This window comes from Vicugna pacos, chromosome 12 (genome assembly GCF_048564905.1).
Source record: "Vicugna pacos chromosome 12, VicPac4, whole genome shotgun sequence".
NCBI lineage: Eukaryota > Metazoa > Chordata > Mammalia > Artiodactyla > Camelidae > Vicugna > Vicugna pacos.
Window position 1 is genome coordinate 39898903 of NC_132998.1, and position 23628 is coordinate 39922530.

Genomic DNA, 23628 nt, shown 5'->3' on the forward strand with positions numbered 1-23628 from the left:
TTGATTGTTGCTTTGAAAGGCAGCTATGCTCACCACTACACCACCAACGCTGGTTGTTGCTTTGTAAGAAAATATAGACTCAGAGTCTTTATTTCCTATGATGAATACTTGCTTTACAAACACCAAATTTAATCTAATTTCTTACTCAGTTTTTATGCTGGTTCTGCTTGTAAAAATAATCCTTAGTTTAAATACTGGATCATAGTGTAAAAGATTTTTAAACAGCAATTAAACCCAACATATGCAGTGCCAATAATGTGCATAAGTCAAACTGAAGTGACAGTATTATGAGTTTACACATTCACAGACAATGATAGAATTACATCATGTCTGCCCTCTGGTCTATGGTGATTGTAAGGTGACATCAATTCTGTGCTAAAATGTTCCATATATATGTGTTTATCTACCTACCTATCAATCTATCTATGTGATATTATGGCACATATGAGCTATATATATGATATTATATGTGTATATTAAATTTAAATACATAAAATCTATCTCTGTATGCATTTATTTTAGAATTGATGGACTATGTGGTAGTGCCTGCCCTAGAGAACAGAATTAAGATGGGAAGTTCCTAGCACAGAATTAGCCCTTAGAAACTGTTAGTTATCATTTCCACCTCTATGAAGACTTTATATTACATGCTTCCATCTCTTTCTATAAGAATCCCTAACTTAATTTCATTTCCTTGTTTTTCCTGGACTTAAATCTTCTAACTCTAATTACTCAGGTGGATGTCCCTCCTTCTACACTTTTTACTCTCAGAAGGAAATTAAATTACAAGTCTCTAACTCCCTAAACATTCTTTTTCCCCAAGTCATTAATCAACGGCTCATGTTAAGGGGAAAAAAAATTGCCCCAGATCTCTGGAGAACATTTCTATGGCATAATAGATTCCTCCTTATTTCCTATCCCCTGAGTAGCTTTCAATTCAAGGTATGTGTTTGTCTTGAATTTTAAAAATTCCCTTGATGATTTGAAATGCTGAGAGAACATCACCCCTTTGTCTTATTCCTCTTTATTCGTCAGCCTGCTCTAATAAAATGCTGGTTGGTCCACCCTGCTCAGAGAAAGTCGTGGTTAACCGGTAAGCTCAGCATTCTGGTTCATTGTTATGGTCATAATGCAATCTGAGATCATTTAGGGAAAGACTGGGGGGAGCCACACTGCTGATTATCGTTTACCCCATGCCTTTTTACATCTTTCTGGAATGATATACTTCTTGAACACCTGTCTCATCAAATGAAAACAAGAAAGAAAACGGATCAAAAGGACTAAGAAAAAACCCAACTCGGGGGGCCAGCTTGCCCGCATTACGCATGAGCTGGGAATGGCCCGGGTGCTCAGCGGTGCTGGAATCTTAGGCAAGACAGAGATGCTGTCAGTGTCTTATCAGCCCCAGGTGATTAACAGCCTCTTAAATCTTTACATTAAATTGCTTCTAGGTCTTTTAGAGCAGGTGGTCTGTTCAGAACTCTAGGCTGTGGAATGTCAGAGAGGGGGCAAGTGTCCATCTGTGAGGGAGGATGGGCAGCTAGAAAGGCATTTATTCTTTAGTTAAGCCCACTTACTTAATCTGGGTAGAGCGTAATAAAGCTGATGATTGGGTCCCTTTAAAATTATGGATTATAATTAAAGGTCATCTATCTAAACATCATGTTGCTCATCATTAAAAGTGCTCTAAGCAGTTTAATTCCCTTGTATTGACATCTGGATTGGAATTTGTGAAGAGCTTAGTGGCCAGATGCCTGCCCTAGAGGCACTTAAACTCTAACACTGACTTTCTCCAAAGTTGCAAAACACTGACAAGTTGACTTGCCAATGCTTTTGACGGTCAGCTCTCAGCTGTCTCAGTTGAACATGTTTGAATTAGCAAGTTAATATTTTTATGTCAGTCTCCAAATCCATACAAAAATGAACCCTGAAGCGTTTTAACAGCCCATTCCCAACAGAAATGTCTAGAACCCTGCTTTTCCTTAAAGAATTATTTTTTTTAAGATTTGAAAACCAGAATGCCTGAGAGCTTTAAGAGGCCTTCCCTTTTGGCATGTTTCAGATAAAGAAAATGGTTGTGAAGACAGAGAGATCATTCACTGTGATTTGTGCCTGAGTACTGAGCTTATCCAGTAAGGGTCTGTCTTCAGATGAGAAATAGACAGTCTAGACAGGAAGAGGGAAGTGGCGGGGGTCAGGAAGCAGCAGGCAGAGCAGAGCTCCCTGCTGCTCTATGGACTTAACCTCTGAACAACCACACACTATGGGTTTTGGGGAAAGGATCAGTGAAGCCGGGGGAACTAAATAAATATCAATGTTCATGCACAAACTTATGATTAAAAGTCAAGCAACATTTCCTTGCTAAGAGTCTGTTATAAGCATTCTCCTGAGAAGGAAAAAATCTTGATGTAAGGGAGTCTCATTGGTCTTACAGAGACTCATCTTATTTTCTGTCAAATTAAGTTAGAAATGGATTGAGAGCTCGCTTTGGCAGCACCTCTACTAACACTGGAACCGTACAGAGAAGATTAGCATGGCCCCTGTGTAAGGATGACACGTAAATTCACAAAGTGGTCCATATTTTTAATACCTTGTAATGGCTTATAATGAAAAAGAATGTGAAAAGGAATATATATATATGTGTGTGTGTGTATGTGTATGTGTCTAACTGAACTATGCTGTACACCAGAAAGTAATGCAACATTGTAAATCGACTACACTTCAATTTAAAAAAAAAAAAGGATGGATTGAAAGCATCTTAAGCTTTGCTTTGAAAATCTAGCCTAATCAGCTATCTGATTACACAACCCCTTGCTACCAAAATATCTTCAATTTTATTTGAAGAGATTATTCTGAGAAATACTCTGTTTACGGAGACTTTGGGAGGATCTGGCTTTATTTGGTCAACCTAAAACCAATCTACCAAAAATAATTTTGACTACCTATTATTTGCCTGTCTTCTTAGTTGTTGGAAAGAATAATGTTATTAAAGGTGTAGTAAATTGCATCATTGGCCCCAATTCTTCGCTGGGTACCTATACTACGTTCTTTGCTGGGTGATTTTGAAGATCATCCTACTAGAGAGGTATTGAGTGACCAACTGGTCCTGGTTTACCTGGGACTTTCCTGGTTCTCACATGAAAATTACTGTATCCTGGGAAGCCCCTTAGTCTTAGGCAACTGGGAATTATTGATCACCCTTAGCATAGTATATTTTTATACCCCTTTACTTTGGGCTTGGTCATGTGACTTACTTGGCCAATAGAATGAAGTAGAAGCGGCAGTGTGTCAGTTCTCAGTCTAAGGCATTAACAGACTTTGCATGCTCGTGCTGTTTGTACTTCTGCCATCACCATGAGAAGGACATGCTCTAATTATCCCATTGGTCCAAAGAGGAGGAGGGGTGTGTGGAGCAGAGTTGACCTCAGCAGAGCAGCCCAGCCAAGTGTAGTTTATATCAGTCTTTCTCTGACAGAGCTATATTAGTTTCTATCAGAAAAGCTGTACTTTGCATGACTAATAATAAATCTTGCTATTTTGAAACCCTGAATTTGGCATGCTTTATTACACAGCAATAGTTATAACCTATAGAAATAAATTTTGTTATAATCAGGCAGTGGACTAAAAATTTTACACAGAACATCTCCTGCTACCATGTCATGAAGTAGTAAAGTTATTATTTTGTGGCTGGGGAAACTGATAGAAAGATGAAGTAAATGCCCAACGTCAGCAATGGAGCTCATTCCAAATCTGTTTCCAAAGTAATTCAATACCTCAAAGTTTCTAAAAAGTTTTCAACTAATACAAACAAGATCACTGTGAAAGATTCAAGCAAATCTTGAGTGTATAAATAGGAAACATAAATAGGAAAAAAGTAAAATATCCTCTCTTTCTCTCCCTGACTCCTCCCCTTTCTCATTTCTCTAATTGCTCCTCTGTAAAGTAACCACCAGAAATTTTTTTGGCATAAATCCTTCTGGATGATTTTCTATGCATTTTATAAGCATAGTTCTTCATTTTAAATTTTTATATAAATAAACACACACTATTCTGCAGTGTTTTTCCCTTTGATAACTTGGGTGTCTTTCCACGCCAATCCATCTAGGGACACTTTAGATTCTTTTATCAGCTGCAAATCACTCCAGAGTATGGCGGTATCGTAATTTGAGTTTTTGTTTAACAATCAACATTTCAAATGATTCTAATTTTTCACTATTCCAAACAATTATTCCATGAACTTTCTTTTCATTTATCATTGTGCACATAAGTGAGTACTGTCATAGAAAAAAATCCTAGAAATTAATTTTGCCCACAAATTACACATCAGTGTTTTTTTTTTCAGTTTGTTTAAATAAAATATCATGTGCAAAAAAATGTGGACCAGTACTTGTACATCACAAGCAAATGCTCATAGGATAATGAGTTCTCTCTTTGGACCCTCTATCCCTTGTTGGAGGCATCTTTTTAAGGCATTCATGGTAACCTGTAAAGTGCATAAACTGTAAATGTTTGGCTCCAGATAAAGTGGGTTGTGTTGCTGTCAGCTGTTGAATGTATTCATCTTTCACTTCACTTGGATGAATGATTCTTTGGGAGCTTCACCCACCATCCAGAAAGACCCCAGCTACTGCAGGTGTTTGCTGCTTAAATGATAAGTTAGTGATGAATTTCTTCAGTGGAAACATTTGTCCCATTAGAGAGTAAAATCACAGTGTTCACTGGGCGTATGCAGTCACTTTAAGGTGGGTTCAGCCACTGGTTCAGTTTAAACCACGTAGACTGTTTAGTTTAGACTGCTAATAAATAAAGGGTCTCATAGGAAGAGATTCAAAGGCTTCTGTCTCATATAGGTTCCCCTGGCTGAAAGAAAATACTAGAGGAAGAGAGAAAAAAATTAAAAAGAGGAGGGGAGAAAGAGATGGGGAGGGATGTGATTAACATGTTACATGCCTGCTGTGGGTCAGGAGTTCTTTCTTTGATTCAGAGTTATCGAGAATCATTCATGTGCCAGACCCAGTGCTAAGCACTGGGAAGAAAGGAAAAAAAAAGAGACAGTCTCTGCTCTCACTTTAGCCCCTGCTACATTGGAAGACACCTATTGAAGGCAACAATTACTGAGAAGAACACACAATGCAATAGGAGTATATCGAAAGGGTGCAAAGACTTCTGAGGATTCTGGGTTAGCGTCCTAGGGCCAGTGGCTCTTCTGCTGATCTGGGGTGGGAGACCCTCAGCTTCCTTCGCACAGAGACTGGAGTGCGTGACTACCACATCTCACACACGGCACCAAGTATAGTAGCTGACAACCAAATGGGGCTACTGCTGGTCATCTGATCAGCCACTTTGCTCTGAGGATCATCAGCAGGTGCTACAGATCCTAGAAATAAGAGTTGAAGGAATCAGGGTTGTTTTAGAGAGCAATGACATCTTAGGTATGATGACAACAAGAACACAGTGCTCACCATGTGTCCTACTCTGTCCCAGGAGCTTGTGACTATTGAATTATTTAATCCCCACAACAAGCCTATGGGATAAGATACAGTTTTTGTTTTAAAATATTTTTATAGAAGAAAAATGAACATAGAACATAGAAAATACACATTTCAAAGAATTTTCACAAATTGAACATTTGTGGAACTATAACTCGGATCAGGAAGTGGAACACTGGTAGCAACCCAGTGGCATCCCCCACCTCTAGTCACTACCCTCCCCCTTCCCGAAGCTATCACTATCCTGGCTTGTCGTTATACATCAGTGTTGCCTGGTTTTGAACTTTATATAAGTGGAATCATATGTGCATACCCTTTTGTATCTGGCCTCTTTGGCTCAATGTTGTATTTGTAAGCTTTGTCCACGTTGTTGCTTGTAACAGCAGTTTATTCATTTTTATTGGTGTCAGCATTCCACTGTATGATTATACTGTGATTTGTTTATACATTTTTAATGCTAAAGAAAATTTTGGTTGTTTCTAGTTTGGGGCTATAATGAATAGTGGTGCTCTTTCTGTCTAAGAATATGCATGTGTCTAACTACATACTATATACATATCTCCAGGACCAACAGAAATCAACATATTTTTGTATGTGTGTTTATATATGTGTGTATGTTTACACACACACATATATACATGAGATACACATATACTGCCAAACCATTGTTCACAGTGATTGTGCCAGGTATCCTCAGCATGGGGAGAGCTGGCTTTCATTCCCTAGTCCAAGGCCTGGCATTCTTCCCCATCCTTGGTTCTGTCCTGTGTTGCAACAAGTCTAATATGCATAGGCTCTGTCTACACAGCCACCCTTTCACCATCCCCTGGATCAAGCTTTGCACACACCAGCAATGTGGCTTGCCTTTGAGAAATGGGCTTAGAGAAGAAGCCCATTCAGGCAGGAAATTCTGGAGTCCTGGTTGTCTAGACTATTGTCCAGGAGAGGAAGGGGTGTGGGTCTTGGGTGGGCAAGTTCTTGGGCTCCATGGACTCCTTACTCCACGGGGTGGAGCAGGGCCAGGGAGGGCCAGGGCAGACCCGTCTTGACCGGGTCTGAAGACAGGGCTGCACTCGCTCACTGTGTATGAGTCTCAGTTGTTTCACTTCTTCGTCAAGACTTGATCTTGTCAGTCTTCTTTATTTTAGCCCTTCTGCTGGGTAGTAGCGATATCACATGGTGAGTGAACTGATGATCAACGAGGTATAGCATTTTCTTCTACTTTTTGCCATTTGGATATGCTCTCTCGTGAAGTGTCTGTTCAACGATTTCCCACAATTTTCTATTAGGTGATTGGTCATTATTATTATCTCCATTTCACAGTGGGGACTCGGAAATACAGAGAGGATAAATAATTTTCTCAAAGTGCCATAACTAGAAGTAGAAAAAGAGCTTGGATTTGAATCTATGATGTCTGACTTCACAGTCCACTTTCATAATCCACTCGAAGTATCAGACAAAAAACCCACATTGGAGAGTTTTGCCACTGTTATGACTCCTGGATATATAGCTTGAGGCCCCCTAACTGAGGGAAAGAGTTATACTCAAGAGATCCAAGTGGAGACCACGTTAGCGATGGTAAAATTACCAAAAACTTGATGACTCAAAACAACACACATTTATTCTCTTACAGTTTTCGGGGTGGGGGGTCAGAAGTCCAAAACGGGTTTTATAAGGCGAAATCAAGGTTCTCTCCATGGAGGCTTTGGGGAGAATGCCTTTCCTGACTTTTCCATCTTGCACACCTTGCTGCATTCTTGTCTCATGGTCCTTTGCTCAGTCTTCAAGGAATCTTCAAAACTTCCTCTGCTTCTTCACATCAGCTTCTCCTCTGCAGTCAAATCCCCTTCTGCCTCCCTCTTATAAGGACATTTATGATTACATTTAGGGCCCAGGATTATCTAGGATACTCCATCTCAAGACTCTAAATGCAATCACCTCTAAAAGAGTACTTTTTCCATATAAGGTAATATTTACAGGTTCCAGGACCAGGACCTGCATATCTTTGGGAGCCATTATCAGCCTATCATCCCCCTCCACCATTTTTATTCAGTATCTATATGTCATGTGTTTTTCCCTGTGAATGTTTGTACTACTTGGAAATAAACTGGTTCATCACCTGATTCACTTATGCTGAATATCAGTCAAACTATTCTGAAAATTTTGGCTTACAAATTTCTGTCTTTGTGGTTCCCATGAACCCCTTACTGCCTTATGATCTGTTTAAGTGTTCTAGGCAGGAACAAAGAATGGTTAGCATTTACGTTTGACCTCAAATATAAATTATTTAGATGATTCATGGGGTTTCTTACTGTGAAATTATCTTTCTTAGAAGCTTCCTTTTCTAGGAACCTGATATGCTTTCAAATCTTCTGTGTAAAAAATACCTTCCTGCACCACTTCTGTTAGGCACAGTAGGGAATCCTGGTCAGAAGTGACAGGAAGCTCACTTCTGGGCAAGGGCCGGCTGCCCCCGGGCACCTGTTGTGCTAGTAATGAACATGAGATGCCTAACATGTGTTGCCCCTTCCTCTCCGGCTGCCAGGTGGGGGACTCAGCTGCTTTCAGAACCAGGATCTTCATGGCTTTATCCAGAGGCCTGGAGTTCCCTTTCATCCTGCTTTTCATCTGCCACATGATTCACATTGTGTAAGGCTTTACCTCTGGGTCCCCAGGAGAGCAATTTTATTCTGCAGCCATTTGCTGCCAGTTCATTCAACATATGTTTGTCAAGTGCCTACTATGTACCCAGCAGTTTCCTGGATGCTGGCGATTTAAGGATGAGTAAAGTGCAGATCTTGCCTTCAGAATATCACAGTGTTTAGTCACAATATGATAATTCTGCATCAGTCTTTTTCAGCGGCAGGTGACACAAAGGAAATTCACATTGACTTAAACACTAAAGAGAATGTCTTGATTTACACAATGGAAAAGTCCAGGGATAGTACTGCATATCAGTACTATCAGTCAGGGTCCACACAGAGAAGAGTCCAACCAAACAAGTGTGCACACACACCCATGAACACACACTAAGGTGTTTATTACAAGACTCTGACCCATGCAATTGTAGAGGCAGGTTAGCCAGTTTCTACCAGGCTGATGTCTTTGTTTCTGATGCTGGAGCTTGAAGACCTCAGGGCTACCTAGGGAAGCTACAGTGAAAGTGGGGAAGAGTAGGACACTCTGGCACCCTTGAATATGAGCCAGGACCTATGCGGGTGGACTGGAACCCACGTCAGTCTCTCACCACCTCCAGAACACATCAGACCCCTGTGGGGGGCCTGCAGAAGGGCACTAGTGTGCTTGGTCATGAAGCTAACTATGCATGTGGTCCAAGAGTCAAGGAAGCTGTCAGAGAATTGGAGGGAAGGTGGAGATGATGCAAACCTGGATGCTGCCGCACAAAAGCAAGGACAGGCGCAGATGAGCGACAGTCCGCGTGCGCTGGGCAGGATCCGTGCGCCTTCCCCAGCACTTTCAGACATCCAAGCCACGTGCCCGCCTTCACGTCTACCTTCTGAATCCCACACAGAACGTCTTTTTGCGTCCACTCCAACCAGAAGCGCATAGCGAAGGGGATTCTTGGAGAGGTACTGCCGCTTAGCCCAGCCGACGCCTTACAAAGCAACTCCCACACTGGCAGTAGGAAAGTCCGGCTCGGGGTGTTCGAATAACGCCTGGAAATCTCTCAGTTCTGTTTGGACTTTTTTCTTAAAGAGCCTCTTCTCTCAGTTTAGCTTTCTTTTAAGCTCAGTGGAAAGAGCTCCTATTTCTCAGTTTCTATCAAGTCCTGGGCTGATGCTCGATGTCTCTGATTCACCCTGTGGAACAGAGTATTCTCACTGGGCAGCTTGGTGTCCCTCCTCTCCTCCTGAAATCAGGGTATCTGGCCAGCCCCATTCTCACTGCAGACATGAGAATACACCAGGGTGGTTCCTCTAGGGAAAGTAAAGGTATTGGTACTAAAAAAGCAAGCCATGCCTGAAAGTAAAAGACTGCGAAAAGATAGAAACTCAGGGAAATATCTGCCATAGAACATGGTTGTATCAATGCGAAAGAGCTGCATGCACAGAGTGATTACTAGGTGGCAATGTGGAAACACATGGTATCTGTCTTTACTGCTGCTTCTGATACCTAACTATGTTGGCCTTGAGCAACTTGCTTAAGCTCTCTGGAATTAAATGATCTGATTAACAAGGGAAAGTGTTAGCCTAGATTCATTCTTTCATCCAGAAAGCAATTATCAAATATTTAACCATATGCCACACCCTGGGATGAACAGAAAGCCCTTAGGGAGCTTGCCATCTAATGAGCTGGACAAGTAGAGTTACACAGCATATATATTGGGTGCAGTAGTACAGGGAAGATAAAAGTTCCTATCTGGGGCAAAGGTTGGTAGGGGGAGAGATTCGTAGGGAAGGACATCTTAAGAATTTTTAAAGGACAAGTAGTATTTTATTGGCAGATAGGTTGACAGAGCTCTTTTGGTGGCCAAGGACTGCAGATACAAAGGGGCAGAGCAGTGGAGGAATATGCTGCATCTGAGGCAGACTTCAAGGGTTCAGGGCACTTGTAGACAACAAAGACAAGTTCTCTGCTGAGGATCTGAGCACAAAGGGTATTTTTATGTCATGCTAAAGAATATGCCTTCATCTTACAGGGTTGGCGGAGGGGATGGTGAGTACAATAGGATGATTTGGAGCCAAGGAGGCTCAAGACTGGTATTTAAGAAACAGGCTGTCAACAAGGGAGAGGGAAGTGAGAGCAGAGCAGGCGATCGGCTGAGAAATATTTCTAGCATCCAGGTGACACGGGTTGCGTGCTTGGACTTGGGACATGGTGCTCTGGCTGGAGTTAAGGGATATTTAGAGGGTGACTTGTCAGGCTGTACTGATTCGTTGATTGTGGAGAGAAAATGCCAAATCCCAGACTCACAACCAGGAGGAAGAGGGAGGGCTGCTAACATCCAGAGTTGAAAAAACCAGAGGAGGAGTAGGTTGGGAAGAGGCAGTGGGGGGTGTTGAACTAAAATCACTTTTGGGAGGCTCCAGTAGAGAAATCCTTAGGGCCAAAGCTTCTGTTTAGCTCTGGGAGTCCTGGATTTTATGTCAGTTTCAGTTCAGTCACACAGCTAGCGAGCTTTTCTTATCTACCCGTGAAGATGTAAGAATAAGTATCTTGTACTTACAAGGACTGGAGAAGTGCTTGGCAGATATCATCAGCATGTCTGTTGTAATATGCTGTTTTCAACACTTAGTGGGAAAGCACTAGCTGCATTTTATGATTTATACATCAAAGGAACTAAAACAGCATGTGTAGTCCTAATTTCCCTAATTTTCTATCACAAAGGAAAATCATGAAGTCAGAAAGAAAAAATCTTTTTGATGATTATTCACAAAATGCTGAAATGACAGTCTATGTGAAGAATGACTTTTGGTAAAGAAATAAACTTTTTTCTTCAAAATTGCTGTAATATATTATTACCATTCTTCATTATAGGAACGCAGAAGATACTCCAAAATAACCAGATCTTTACACTACAATAAAAACACAATCTATAGTCCCATTTCCAGGTAAATAAAGTCACTTTTTTAAAAAAAGTGTCTTCTATTTCTATAATGTTGCATGTATGTAGAGTGAGTAGGTTTGTGCTGAGCCAAAATTCCTTCTTGAGTTATGTCAAACATTACTTTATTTTTAAATGATTGTGAAAATGAATTTGCCCAGCATTTTGGGGGCTCTCTGTTTAATTTCAACTGATTTGATGAGACACGTACAAAGGAAACAGATTTGAACATGATCACAGTATTTGCTGGGAAAGTTCATTGAGGTTAGGGTTCATCTTTTTTTTGTGTCTCCAATAAGTGGAAATCTAGAAGACTAAATCCAATCTTCACATTCATACAAGTTTTCTTTTGGGGCTCAGGAAGGCAAAGGGACCTCTACAGATTATTAGCAATGGTATGAAGGAAACCTGTTCTCCCTTGACCCCTTCTTAAATTGGATGTATTAATTTGATTGGAGCTAAGATTCAGTGACTTTTGAGACTGAAAATCTGGATTCTGTTTGTATGAGGACACAAAGTGTTCATGAAATTGATGTGATATACTGACACGTGCTTACATATGCACACATGCCAAGGGCTTCATTTAAATGCAGTGTTTCCATTCAGTATTTTTCACAATTTTGTCAGATAGAGTGTCCTATTTACATTTTATAGATGAACAAACTGAGACTCAAGGAGGTTAAGTAACTTATTATAAGTCACTACTGTTATAAATCAAGTGGTTTTTTTTTTTATCTAAACCTTATGTTTTCCCCTCTTTAAAAATCTTGCAGGTTCTATACCTCGATGTACACAGCTTATATTCTAGGTGGAGGTAAAAATCAGAAGGAGCAATGAATTACAAATGAAAAGTGAGGAATTCTTGTCCTGGCGTCACTACTGATCACTTAACTCCTCTGCAGCAAGAGTTTTTACATCCATTAAATAAAGATCAAGGCATTGGCATCTGTTCTTTCTGCCGTAAATGGTTTGTATGAGGCATCAAGTTGGAGAAGTCAGAAGACCAGAATTGACATCCCAGCCCAACCACTCGCTTACCAGTTCTGCAGCCTTGAGCAGGGCACTTTACAATTTAACAGTTCCCACACCTATTACATGAGAATACTGACCCACAGTCTGCCTATCTTACATGATAAAACACTATTAAAATGAAACATACAATTGTTAACACAATTTAAAAGCCATTTATACATGGGCTTTGTAAGTATACGCTGGGCAGAACTTGTACTGGAGAACAGAGCTTAAGTAAGAAATTTCTCCGTATGTGTATTAGTGTCTATTGCTAGTATACCAAATTAATACAAATTTGGTGGCTCAAACAATAGAAATTTATTATATTCTGACCTACATAGGTCAGAAGTCCAACACAGGTCTCACTGGGCTAAAATCAAGGCATCTCTGGGGCTATGATCTTTCCTGAAGCATCCAGAAGATCTATTTCTTTGCCTTTTCCAAACTCTAGAAGCCACCTGCATTCCTTGGCTCAAGATCTCTTTCCTCTGTCTTCAAAGCCAGCATCGTTGCTCCTCTCTGGCCTTCCTTTGGTTGTTCAATCTCCCGCTGACCATAGATGGGAAAGGTTCTTCAGTTTTAAGGGTTTCTGTAATAAGGCTGGTTTTTCTGGATAATACGGGATACCCTCTCCTCCCTCAAGTTAATGACCATAAACTTAATCACATCTGCAAGTCTCTTTTGCTAACATAAGGTAACATATTCAGAGGTTCTGTGGACATTTCGTGGAGAGGCAGGCATCATTCTGTCTACCACCATGTATAACATTATAACATAGTGGAAGTGACAGTTACAGAGTTACTGAAAGTGATTTTTTTCTTAAATTATCCAGCATCTAATGCTGATTGGAATTTGATTTAATACTGTTAAGTCCTCATCACATTTTATCTGCCACAGAAATTGTCTGCATGTGACTATCAGCCCAACCCATCATCTCACTGGTTTAGTCATTTACTGCCTTTCAAAGGATAATTCTCTGCCACAGTAAAGAGATTCTCAGACTCACTGGCTGAAACATCAACTACAGGAAAGAAGAGAAGTGCAGGTAAACTAAAACTGGAAACTTGTAAATAATATGAGAACAATCCCATATCTTGATGGGTTAGACTATCAGTTATATACTTTGAGTGGATTTATATCTTATGCAATCACTGAAGGAGTTGGAAGGAAGTTTCCTTTCTTTCTCACCTACTTACCAGTACAGGAACTTGTTTTGCACAAAATTTCATCTGTGGTCCAGGGGCTCCTTTTAAAATATTTTCTAGGACAGGACATCCTGCTCACTGCAAGGGGACTTCAGATGTGCACAGTTTTCTTGACGTGGAATCAGTCTTGCTACTATTTCTATTTGATTCTTCTGCCACCCATTGGAGGAACCAGGGAGGGATTCTCTACGATACTTATTCTTATTCCAGCAAAATGTCTTACTTCCTTCAGTCATCCTTCAAATGAAAGTCCTGATTGGATGAATTAAAGTAGGTGTGCTTATTTTAAAAATGGGAAAGCTGGGGCTTAGGGAGGCTTAATAACTTGCCCAGAGTACACAGTTAGTAATGACAGAGCTGTGATTCAAGGAAAGACTTGTCTGACTCTAACAGTCTTGATTCTCAAAAGTGAGATCTGAATAAATTTAATGAATAGCTATCAAATTGATGCAGAGTGTGTCATAGCCAGATACTGGATGCAGACCTCCTGAATTTAGAAGATGGAATGGTTTATATTTTTCTTATAAATATATGTGGGAGACTTAAAAAATTGGTGAAAAGTGATTAGGACCTGAGAGATGTAGACGGAAGGTGTAATGTCTTCCAAGTCTTAGATTTTAAGACCTAGAAGGGATATTAGAGATAACACTGACAGTTGATCTCAAGCGTGGTTGCTCAAGCCTAGGAATAGAGTGAAAGCCACAGGGTGGGAGTTCAGGGCGTCGATAGTCTGGTGCAAACACTCCAGTGAGGCCCAGACACCTGGCTTTATGGCCCCACAACTAATGCCAAACCTTCTCTGTAAAATCCCAAAGTACTGATTTTCCCGGTGAAGGCTGGCTCAGTAGAGAGGATGGCCTAAATAAATCTGGGCAAAGGGCCTCAGTACCTGCAGCTCATGAGACAGGGAAGGCAGGATGTATGGACAGAGTCCATGGGTCTCTGCCCAGAGCTGTCTCATTGCTCCCGAGACCCAGAACAGTCTCACCCTCCTCCACTTGTCATAATCAGGCATCTCCTGCCAGCACTTACTGAAACTACTTCTTTGAATATCACTAGCAGCTCATACTAAGTGAATCCAGAAGTTTTTTCTCAGCTCCCCCTTTTCTTTCTCTTCAAACAGTGAACTTGACTGGCCGATCCCACCTTATGTGATATCTTCCCTCCAATGTTTTCTTGTTCTCTCCAACTTTGGTTAATTTTTCTCTCTCCTAGGAGACCTCCCTTTCTTCTTCTCATGCAAATACACTTCGCATTTCCTAAGCCTTTGTCCTTGATCATCTGCTCTTCCTCCCATTTACTCTCTCCTCCAAGATTTCAGTTTTTCTCATGGCTTCAAGTATTTGCTCTATATGGGTGATTCCAAAATCTGAACCCCAGACCTGACTTTTCTCTTCTTCTTTCAGCCTACTGTATTTCAGCCCATTTAGGAGCAAAATATTGACATTTAAAACACAATGACTCAAAAAGACACATGCACTGCAATGTTCATAGCAGCACTATTTATAGTAGCCAAGACATGGAAGCAACCTTCAAGTCTATTGACAGATGACTGGATAAAGAAGATGTGGTATATAAATATACATATATACACACATACACACATACCTACATATAATGGAATGTTACTCAGACATAAAAAAAGAATGAAATAATGCCATTTGCAGCAACATGGATGGACCTAGAGATTATCATATTAAGGGTAGTAAGTCAGACAAAGACAAGTATCATACTGATATCACTTATATGTGGAATCTAAAAAAAGAGACAGGTGAATTTATTCACAAACTGGAAATAGATTCACAGGCATAGAAAACAAACTATGGTTACCAATGGGGAAAGGAGTGGAGGAGGGAGGGATAAATTAGGAGTTTTGGATTAACATACACACAGATAAACTAGGATCTATTGTATAGTACAGGGAACTGTATTCAATGTCTTGTAATAATCTATAATGGAAAAAATCTGAAAAAGAATATATATGTATATGTATAACTGAATCACCTTGCTGTAAAACTGAAACTAACATGACATTGTAAATCAACAATACTTCAATAAAAATAAATTTTAAAAAAAGAGCAGTTGAAGAAGAAAAAACGTAATGAAATTAGTATGTTCAAATTTGAACAAGACTTGATGTCTGGGAAAAACTGTGCTGTGCCCCCAAAATAGACACAATGGTGAAATTTACAAAGAGGTCAGTTTAATACAAACTGGTTTCCATATGATACAGTGGATGATAAACTTTTGGGCTTTTTCAGTTAAAAAAATAAATTTAATCACAGAAGTATAACATGTGTCTCCTTTACACAGGAAAGATCCCCACTAAATCAGTTTAGTATCACCTTTATCGGGATGCAAGATTTAGGCTGCTCCCTACATATTTGATTTCCTCTATTAAGGGGAAGGGGGTGCTTATAAGTATCCAGGATTGTAACCTGACAGGCAGTGTACAAGAAATGAACATGAGCCATGCTCTAAGACAGGGCATCCTTGATGTTCCTCGCACAATGTGGCAGCAGGCACTCTTTCCTTGGCCATCCAAGCCAACCTCCTTCTAAATTTTTTTAAAAATTGCTCCTCCACCTTCTTGTTCTCCAATCTAATGGATCATCCCCAAGGTAAAAACTCAGTCCTGAAAGAATGTCTCTTAGAAGGGAAACTGCATCTAGCAATGAGGTCGGCAATTTGTCTAAATCTTTATTTCGGTCTCAGGGTTCACTAGGGGGTATCAGGGCAAGAGAAAATGCACAGAAGAACAAGGCTAATATTTCAAGGTATGAACCTTCCACATGTGTTTTACACATCCTTGGGAGAGAACCAATTACTGTTAGAGTTGTCACCAAGGAAGAAGAGCACGGGCACAAACAAGATAGCCCAGGCCACCAGGCCACCACAAGTTACAAGGACTTGGATATATGAGGAGGTGGAGGTAGAGACCTAATTTGGGCATGAAAGTAGGTGATGTGGAAAGGCTGCTCAGGGGGTGTTTGTGGGTAGGAATTTGAGAGAATTCAAAACAAGAAATATAGCCTGGAAGGAAGGGTACTTGATTTTACATATAATAAAACTAGTATTAGTTGAGCACATAATGTCAAGCACTGTTCTGAATACATTCTATGTATTAAGTTATCTAATCCTCATCGTAATCCTCTAAGGGCAAGATATACCCACTTTACAAAGGAGATATTGAGGCACAGAGTAAGTGGCAGAGGTAGGGCTCTGAATTGAGGCCCCAGATCTCAAAATCATTACCCTGTGATCCCAGTAAATCAAAGTATGAGAAATTGGGTAATTTTTGAGGTCCTCCTTCTCTCACTGATTCTGGTGAGGGCACATCATTAATAAACCATGTGACTGTAGTTTCTCCTTGTATAATTTATTTTGCATGGCTGACCTCAGGGTCTGGAGGACACTGTGGACAGGGAGATGTTAGAAACTCGGATGTCCTTATCTGATGCTATGAGCAAGCTAACTCACAACTGGAGCCCTCTGAGCAGCCTACTGCTTAGATTTCCCTCCTTTGCCCTTAACATCATCCTGGGGAGTTGGGTCTGCCTACAGGGGGAAAAGACTGGGTCACACTGCTTACTGGAAATTTCATGTAAGTAAACTGGTTGACTGAACACATAACAGAATCAAAATGCAACATTCTTTTTATCTTTCGCCATTCTTTTATATTCTATACAGTGGAGGCAATCCTTCCCTGCCTCTGGATGAAAACTCCAGAAGATCCCATGGTTTCTGTTCATTCTTACTTAATAAACTAATTGACAATTTTGACAATGGTCTATTTAAGTTGCAAACAGCATAAAATCAGTATTTTGAATGTCAAGCCCCATAAGTTAAAACTTCAGTGGATCCCTATGATCTGAAAGAGAACATCTCACATTTTCTTCGGAGAAGCATTCCTAATGGCAAAAGAAGGAAAAATGTGTATTCTGATGGAGAGGCAGGAGCTCACACTTGGCATAGGTTTTGGGAATGTAGCCATTGGGTCGAATACAGCTGGTGAAGTTTCTCTTTGGTATTTTTTACTTTAATTATTAAACAGTTATATCAGTTTTTCACTAACTTCAGTAATGCATCAGTATGAAAGAGTGTTAAAATGTTTAAAATTATTTCCTGGGAAAAAGACTATACTTCTCTTTTTCATACCTCCCTGAGCTCTGAGTAGAGTTCGTAGTTAAGGAAAACACCTCACGTTGATCCCATGGTGCTTACCGGAGGCAGGCTAAGTCTACAGAATCCACATTCAAAATCATGCCGTTAAAAAATGTCCAAGCATCAAGCACATATGTCAAACTTCCACATCTGTTTAAAGTCTGATAGACACATAGACATGTTACATAATTTTCTATACTTTTTTTTATAAGTTTGAAATGTTTCATATTTATAAAACACAAACAAAATTTTAAAAAAGAAAAATTTATAGTCTCATTGCCACCTATGAATCCAAATCCTCCTCCTTACACTTTTTTTTAGCGATCCTTGAACTGAATGTGCAGATTTCTGATTTTAAATCTTAACTTATTCCATCCCCCAGCAGGAAATTTCTTCTTTTCACTTCATGTTTGTCCGAGTCCCACCCTTTCTGATGAATTTAAATTTCACTGCCCAAAGAAAACCATGCCAAATATCTTCATTCCTCAATTAATCACACCCCCTTTCTTCTAAATAGCTGAAATATCTGCATCCTGGTCTATTCTTATCTTCCAATCTGCTTTTCATAGGCATTATCTTTTTCCTGATGTCCCATTTCCTCCCCAGGCAGTTGGTTAAGTACCACAGTAGGCATTTAAAAAGTATTTGCTAGAAAAAAAAAAAGTATTTGCTAGGAAAAATAACTGAAGGACATGAGAAAACAAGTTCCTCAAACCTTAAGCTATATCAACTGCTTTCATGAAAATGGGTGGATGGTGGTTCTTATTAGTCAATCTAACTTCCCAGATGAATCACTGCATGAAACCATGTAAATTTACCTTGGAAAGAGAACTTATTTCTCTATTTTCAGTTTCAAATTTCTATGTGGTTTGTTCACTCATTCATTCACTTAAGAAATATTTTTGAGCGCCTATACTGCCCAGATACTATTCTTGTTGTTGGGACATAGCCATATGCAAAACAGATGATGTTGATGGTGGTGTTGGTGATGTGATGATGATAAAGAAAGCCCACTTGGTCCATTTGGGTGTGGTAATAAACATTTCCCATCAGTTGTACCTTACCTAGAGCACTCGGTGTGAATCTGGGCATATTGAAGGGTTTCTGGTGGTAGAACGCTAAGCAATTTGTTGATCAGGTGTGATCAGAGGGTAGGCACATTGAGGTTGATGGCTGGTCATCAGGAACAACAGCTATCTCCTTAACATTCTAGATAGTGATGGAGTAGGAACACTTAGGAGAGTGTCTGATTAAGTTTAACAAGAATGGATAATGTTAAATGCAGGGCACAGATTTGTATCCTGGAGCAGACCCCAGTAAGACTATGCCCAGATTCAAAGAGAGAAAGTTTCATGATAAAGTAAAAGCAAACTGTAAGAATCATAGCAAGAGATAAAATAAGAGTCAGAGCAAAGGCAGCTGTGATGTGCATCCCCAGTAATAGAATATCCAGTGTAAAACAATGCCTTCTAATGCAGAGTTTGGGTTTTAAAGCTGTTTTAAAACTTTTGCATTTGTTAACAACTGTTGATGAAGCTGTAGAGAAATTGGAATCCTCATACATTGCTGGAAAGAAAGTAAAACGATGCAGTTGCTATGGAAAATAGTTTGGTGGTTTCTCAAAAAGTTAAATATATGATTACCATATGATCCAGCAATTCCACCCCTATACCCAAAAGAATTGAAAACGGGAACTCAAACAGATACTTTATGCAAATGTTCACTGCAGCATTATTCATAATAGCCAAAAAGTGGAAGCAACCAGAGTCTATCAACATAAATGGATAAATAAAAGGTGGTATATACATATAATGGAATATTATTCAGCCATAAAAAAGGAATGAAGTTCTGATACATGCTACAACATAGACAAATCATGAAAATATGCTAATTGAAATGAGGCCAGAAACAAAGAGACAAGTATTATATGGTTCAATTTATTTGAACCATCTTAGACAAACTGACAGAGACAAAAAGCAGTTAGAGTTTATCAGACACTAGAGGGAGGGGCAATGGGGAGTTACAGCTTAAATGGGTAAAGAGATCCTATTTGGGGTGATGAAGAATATTTGAAAATAGATAGTGGTGATGGTTGCACAACATCATGAATTTAATCAATGCCAGTAATTGTACACTTAAAAATGATGCAAATGGAAAATTTTATGTTAGATATAACTTACCACAATAAAAAAGAATTAAAATATTCAAAAAATATTGTTGCATTTATATACAGATTATGTATATGCATATGAATACTTACCATGTGTATGCCAATCTATACGTGAAGAATTATAACTGCATGGAAAATGCTTATGATGTAATGCAAGAAGAAAAGATCAGGATGCAACACTCTTTGTACAGTCAGATCTCATTAAAATTATTCACAAGTGCGCCTTAACAACTGCATAAGAGTTCATCATTTGAATGTGATCTGATAACCTTTTCAGAAAGAATGGAGCTGCTCTTAATTCGTTCAGAAAATTCTCCCTAATACAAAATGATGGAAGCTTGTCTACTTATTTTCTCCTCCTGACCATAATCTCATTTCTCTTTCTAGCACTTTCCAACATCCAGAGCATATAATCAGGAACCTACTGCTTCTGCCTACAGAGGTTTTAGAACTGGATCTAATAATCAATAAATATTCAGAATATTAGCATCAATATTCTGAAGGTGAAATGAGAAAATGTAGAGAGCCACAAACTTCCTTTAAATAATTAGAGCTTCAAAAGTTAAAATCCTGCAGTGCTGTATACAATAGTAGGATACATTTCTCTCGGCAATTGCATGTTAGAGTCATAATTAAATATCTCCTTAGTCCTGAACTCTGCGATTCCCCCAAACCAGTGTGTGGATCCAAGTGGCTGTATTAAGATACCTTGGGAACAGCTTAAAAAAAAAAGCAGCAGCAGCTTCCTGGACCCTGATTCAGAAGTCTAGAGTGGGGCCTAGAAATCTGTATTTTACCAAGTTTCCCACGTGGTTCTGATGAGTAACCAGGTTTGGGAACTGCTGCCCTGGGAGCTGTAGTGTAACACAGTTATTCCCTGGCAGCCAGAAAGTAAGAACGGAAGGTGGATCTTGATTTACTGTGTGAAACCCAACAGATTCCCCAGAGAGATTCTCCCTGGAAGACATTTAAAAAATCTATTTCAAGACAGTTATTTCCCTGGAGTGTTTTGATTGTCATTCTAAAGCCGTGGTAGAGATTTGATGAACTTTGCGGGTCACTTCCAACTGTCCAGTTTTATAAAAATATGCCCGGTTCTGTAAATGTTGCAATGATCTTTAGAAAAAGATTTTCCCTCTAGAAGAGAGTGCATTTACTTCACACACATTAAGCTAAGTGATCATGACACTTTCACACCCCTGAGCACATTTAGTTCTTGATAGAGAATGAGACATTTGGATTGTTCTAGGCACATAAAGACACTGGGGATTTTATGCAGCTTTCATTTCTCAAAAAATCTATATTCAACATAAAACTAATATTTATTTCCTTCATTTTGTAGATAACTTGCTTTGTAAAGGATATATAACACTTACCCCAATTTGACACAAGAAATGACTTGTTTTGAACAAATGCCTCATTCTAACATGATCTTGTGTTCCTCTCTTTCAATTTCTTTCCATTAATTTTTTTTTTACAAAAAATTATTTTAACCCAAGATTTAATGTATAATATACAATGGACTCTGGCCCAAATTTTCAGCCTTCATAAGACCATACCTTAGAGGAATTATTGTAGTGGAAAGTTGATCTTTTTGTCTGGACACCACCTTTATGTGCCCTGAGATTCTGCTATTATCCAATACAAGTGGTCCTGGTGAGGAATCTGTCAATCACCATGTCTGCTCCTTTGTTCTTATGTGTGAACATGTGATCCCAGGTGGACCATTTTTAATAGCCCATCCTTCCAGGAGCAGTGATTGGCTTAGACATGAGCATGTGCCCTAAGAAAGACCAATCATGTGCTGGATGATAGAATCTCGCCTCCTCCTTCCCTTCTGTGTTTGCTAAAATGGAAGAATGTGACTCTGGGTCAATTAGAAGCAGTTTTTCCCACCAAGCAATAAGAGTTTGTTTACATAAGGAAGTATGTATTTAGAAAGAGGCAGAGAAGAGGGATGGGGAAAGAGACTTATGACATTCTGGATCTAATTATGCTGACTTTCGAACTTCCAGATATGATGTTCCTGAATTTCTTCTTGGAGCACTGGGTTTAACACGAATTAAATTGCAAAAAAACCCAAAAAACAAAAACCCCTAATACAAGTGTTCTCTCCATTTTCCAGATGAGTAGATGAGCAAATTGAAGCTCAGAAAATTTAAGTAACTTGATTTAGTCAGTGAGTAAACCAGACTAAAACTCATGTCCTAATACCCTAAATCCTGTGGTTTTTTTTTACTACCTTGATCTTTAGCATCTCCTGAAGAGGTCTGACACTCAGGGGAAGAGAACATGATGTAGGAAACAGATCAAATGTGGCTAGCTGAGGAGGATATGATACCAAAATACTGAATTTGCTGAACTGCATTTTATTCAAACTTACAGAGATCTTTGCATAAATTGGAAGAGCCTAGTGTGTCAAACATAAAAAATGAACCTACTATGTACCAAAAATAAAACAAGAATTTAAATTTTATATTATCTGAAGATAAGCACATTTCATTCAAAAGCTCTTCAGTATTTTAAGAAAGTTTTGTTAAATCGTGAGGAGTAGTAAATCACAGCTACAAACTCTACCATAACATACAAATCTACCATAATATTTTACCTTGAAGGCTAGTGGATGTATCTTGCTTCAACTTAGAATTTTAGAAGTGGCAGGACCTGATAACCTACACTCAAAATGGCAGGCTAGATTGGACAATCAAAACCTATGATTATGGTATTTTCCAATCAGACAAAGTAAAATTTATCATCTAGTGACAGATCAAAGGTTGTCTCCTCAGGGTTCCATTGTACCTGGAAGTGTTCTTTGATTGTTCCCTCCTATTCCTAATCTATTCCTGTCCTCCTTTGACAAAATGCTGTCCCATAAGAAAGAGTCTGAAGAGCATGATGTTTAAAATTTGTGTATTCAAGAAAGTGCTAAAGGAAATAAAATTGAATGCAAGAGAGAAACAAATCTCTAAACATGACTGAATGCATGCTATAACTAACCTTTGGATTTATTTTCCTCTATTAATAAATATGTTTAAAATTTAAGATGTAACAATTGATATATAAACATCACAGTAACATTTATATAATAGTAAAAAAATGTATCATAGTAATAAAATAAATACCTGAAAATCCCCAGCTGATCTTAAGAACAAGAACTTGATCAACTCTTGGAGCCGAGTGATTCTGCCCAAACTCATCTCCATGCTTCCTTCCTCAGAGGTCACTACTTTCCTGAATTAATTCCCTTACATTTCTAAAAAGTAGTTTAGTTTTTTAAAATTATGTTTCCCTAACAATATATTGTTTGGTTTTTCTTGAGTTTGAGCAATGTAATATTTGTATCATGCTATAGGTAGTCCTCTGTGACTTATTTTATTCCACATTATGTTTCTAAAATGTATTCATGTTTACAAGGAGCTATATAGTTCACTCATTTTTAGTCTGTATAATATTCCATTGTATGATTATTGTATAATTCATTTAGTCATTTTCCTGTCATTGGAAATTTGAGTTTTTTCCCCATTTTTTTGCATGTATGAATGATAATGTCATAAATGTTCTTATTCATTTCTCTTGTTATACATGTGCAAGAATTTTTTTAGGGTGCATACCTAAAAGAGGACCTGTTTGGCTTTTGGGTATAGAATATTAAACTTAACATGAAGGTGTCAAACTCTTTCCCTAAGTGATTACATCAATTTACACTCCTACCCGCAGTGTATAAGTATTCACTGATTCAATTCCTTACTGATATTTGGCAGTGTCAGACCTGAATTTTTGTACATTTAGTGGTTATAAATTCGTATCTTATTGTAGTCTTAATTTGCATCTCTGTGATTACTAATGAAGTTGAACATTTTTTTCATGTGTGTATACAGTATTTGTGATTCTGTGAAATACCTGTTTGTGACTTTTTCCCATTTTTTTTTCTCTTGAGTTGTTTGACTTTCTTCTTATTTTTTTGTAGGTATTTTGAAAACACATTCTGGCTTCTGTTCCCTTATTGATTCTATGTGTTGCAAG

The 23628-nt window shown here is 38.9% G+C and overlaps 1 long non-coding RNA gene and 1 other non-coding gene across 3 annotated transcripts in view; one reads left to right on the forward strand and one right to left on the reverse strand.

The window, feature by feature from the left end:
- LOC140700219 (uncharacterized) overlaps positions 1-23628 on the reverse strand; it is a 390592-nt gene that overhangs the window by 56139 nt on the left and 310825 nt on the right. The window lies entirely within an intron of this gene.
- LOC116282725 (U6 spliceosomal RNA) lies at positions 2479-2585 on the forward strand. The gene has a single exon (XR_004192307.1). It is a non-coding gene; the product is annotated as a U6 spliceosomal RNA (small nuclear RNA).